This window comes from Triticum aestivum, chromosome 6A (genome assembly GCF_018294505.1).
Source record: "Triticum aestivum cultivar Chinese Spring chromosome 6A, IWGSC CS RefSeq v2.1, whole genome shotgun sequence".
Lineage (NCBI taxonomy): Eukaryota > Viridiplantae > Streptophyta > Magnoliopsida > Poales > Poaceae > Triticum > Triticum aestivum.
In genome coordinates, this window is record NC_057809.1 from 159070526 (window position 1) to 159074086 (window position 3561).

Here is a 3561-nt window from a genome sequence, read left to right on the forward strand (position 1 = left end):
AAACTGAATCTCGGATGCTAGTATCCATATGATCTGAAATGTGTGTATCAACTAGGATGGTGTCATCATCATCAAAGATAATCCATGAAAGCTCAATCTTGTCACACGGAGAAACTGGTTCCGGCTTTTGTGTAAGAGATTCTTGCTGAGATGAAGTGATTTGTTGCAAGCAAGCAACTGGGCCAGAGGTGGCCTTCTCATTGTACCACTGAAGTTGGTGGAAGGCTATGTTCTCAATCAGCAAAAAAGCATCATCAAGTGTCTTGTTTGTAATAGCTCCACCCGCTGCCATATCGACGTAAGCTCGAGTGTCCAAAGTCAATCCTCCATAGAATATCTGCAGCTCTAACCACCTCTCGAGCCCATGATTAGGACATCTCCTGAATAAGGCTTTGTACCTCTCCCAAGCATCATACAAACTCTCGCCTTCATGCTGGACGAAGTTGAAGATCTCATCTCGGATCGCGGACTACTTGTGTAGTGGGAAATATTTATCCAAGAATGCTTGTGATATCTCATTCCAACTGTATGATCTTGATGGCAAGGATCGATACCAAGCACGAGCATCATCTCGGAGAGAGAATGTGAACAGCATGCACTTGATAACATCTTGAGGAACTCCATGGTACTTTACTGTATCTGAATACTCCATGACTCAGAGCAACTGCTCATAAGGGTCTTTAGTAGGCAATCCTCCAAACTGATGTTGTTGAACCAAAGCAATAATACCAGGCTTTAGCTCAAAATTTTCCACCTCAAAAGATGGCCAAAGTGGCCCTGTGAAATAGCATTGGTTACTTGGCATCCAAACATCATGAAGCATCGCCATATCTCAACCAAGTGTAATTATCAATCAGCCTGTAAATAGTTCAGATTTCCTACGCACGCTCATAAATAGTAAACACTAGTCAAAAGGTTAGTATCCTAATAAGCCGAGGCAACAATGGGAAAAGTACAAAAGAAACACTAAAAATGAAATACACGACGAATTAAACAAGGAACTAAAGTAAACCTAGTCTATATCCTAACATAATCGCTCGACGCTGGTCCCCGGCAACGGCGCCAAAATGATCGATTGTATGTACAGTGGGGTTTTCATGCCCAAACTGCGGATGTCATGTTCTCCACAGGGACTAGGCGATCAACGGCTACGCTCGGCTAAAGCTAGGTAACATGATATTGCGTGACGAAGACAGGAAATAAACCTAAATCTAACAAGGATCATCAACAAAGGAAATGACAAAGAAGCAAAGAGAGGTTCAGATTATCTTCAACAATCTTTTTGGTATTTTCGTAATGCTTGGTAAATTAAAACACTAACATAGACAAACATCAATGACAAAAGGGAATCAACAGGACATGAAAATATATAACCATCAAACATATAACAGTGGGAAGAAGTGAGAATATATGACAATCGAACACACACACACACACATTTATATATCACAGGTACATAACCGATACAAGGACTATAAAATGTAGCAAGTTTCTACAGTAAGTAGTACATAGGTGATCAATTTAACTATTGAGCACAAACACATAACAGTACTAGTTTCACATCGAGCTACAAATAAGCACAAACAACAAGGTGTCTCTCGACTGAACATATCGCATCATCACACAATCATAGTACACCAAAATTACTTGAGAATGTGGAGAAATAGAGTGAAGGAAAGGAACAGCAGCAGTGAGAGTCCAGAGTTCAGAACACCAGCATGTCGTTTTCTTCATAAAGGAACAACATCAAGAAAAGGTGACATCAGCAGCGTGGGGATGGAGAGAGGAGCAGCAGCAGTACGGGATTCAGAGAAGGAGCAGTAGCAGGGGCGTGAGAGGGGAAGCAACAGCGTGGTGACGGTTCAGAGATGCACAACAGCAAGGTTAGGAGAAGGAGAAGTGCAGCGGCAAGGTAAGGAGAAGGAGAAGTGCAGCAACGAGGTAAGGAGAAGGAGAAGTGCAGCAACAAGGTAAGGAGAAGGAGAAGAGCAACATCGAGGTAAGGGAAGAGCAGCGAGCAGCAAGGAGGTCGGTGCAGTGGGAGTCACGCGGGGCATCAAACGCCTCGTCTAGTCGGGCGCGCGAGCGTGAGGTTGAGGTGCGGTGGAGGCTCGGTGGTGCTGGAGGTTGGAGATGGATGGCGTGGGGTGGTTGGAGATGGTGGTGCTGGTGGATGCGTTGGTGGATGGGTGGATGGAGATGCAGTGGCACGCCGGCACGCCGGCCTGACCGCGGCGGCAGCCGGAGATGGAGATGGAGGTGTGAGGGAGAGAGATGTGTGCCAGGCCCTATCCAAAATTGAGGCATGCTAGGGATTTTGATCCTCTCCTCAGATCTGCACTTTTGCACTTCGGCCCTTCTACTTCTCTGCCTACTTCACAAGTTGATCCCTCCACTCTTTCTTTCTTGCCCTTGAAGCTTTAATATTCATCACACTCAAGTCCCTCTTCCTTCTCTTCTTTCATATGCTCATCTCGATTGCCACATGGATAGAAACTTGTAGTTTATAGTGCCTTTGCGCACTTTGCTGCAAAATAGACAATTCACTAGTGAACATTCCCTTTTATGATTATCATTCAAATATTCAACAATTGTTAGCAAGAATGGATGGATATATCTCAGTTAATGGTATATTTAAGCATCAAATTATGTATATGAAATATGCTTATCAGTGATGCATATAATTACCTTGTGGTCTTGAGCTGGCGTCGAAAGAGATGAACCTGGGTAAACAAGGTTAGATAACACACATACATCTACTAAGCATAGCAGAACAACAAACCACAAGAGTACCAAGATCGGGATGACATGTAGAGGGTGAATACTAGGTACTCAATTATATATAGACATGTCCCAAAAAGGTAAATATATGCAATGAATTCAATGATTTCCTTCCCTGGCAGTCTTTCTCCCTCTGAATCTTGTATTGGATAATGAGAGAACATAGGGAAGCAAAATCAGAGCAAAACAGATCATAAAGATAAACATAACATAGACATGTCTTTCCCCTCTTAAAGACATGTGACTTCTCTCCTCTTGAACACCAAGCATCCGGGGCCTTCGATGTGATTACCTCTCTCTCCCTTTTTTTTCTCTCCCTCTCTCCCTTTGAAGAGAATAAGCTTTGATGTGATCTCTCTCCCCTTTGACATCAATTTCCAAGAAGGGATCTTCTGGAGTGTGAGTCAAAATAGGTTTGGTCCTTGAGTCACAGAGCAAAGCAGCTTATAGATTGTGATGCTGGTAGAGGACAAGAATCATCGAGTGGAGCTGGAACAAAAGTGCAGGAACAAGTGGCAAATTGTCTTCTCTGCAGTGAAATCAGTGATACCGAGTTGTAGTCTTCGGTGGTACCGAATTGGTTCGGCTTGACCGAAAACAACATATCGGTATGACCGAGTTCAACACCGAGAGAACACTTGTCACCTCAGCTCACTAGGCAAATAAGACCTCTCAAGGATTTACAAGGAATTAACTGAAGGATTTGCAATGAATATGATAGAAGAAGGGGAATAAATATGCAAAGGACAAATGTAAAAACTCAGAGAAACACTAGAGAAT

At 43.2% G+C, this 3561-nt stretch overlaps 1 non-coding gene across 1 annotated transcript; it reads left to right on the top strand.

Moving 5' to 3' along the window:
• Positions 1-359: 359 nt before the first annotated feature.
• On the top strand, positions 360-463 carry LOC123132733 (small nucleolar RNA R71). Its single transcript, XR_006465003.1, has one exon. It is a non-coding gene; the product is annotated as a small nucleolar RNA R71 (small nucleolar RNA).
• The last annotated feature ends 3098 nt before the right edge of the window (positions 464-3561 follow it).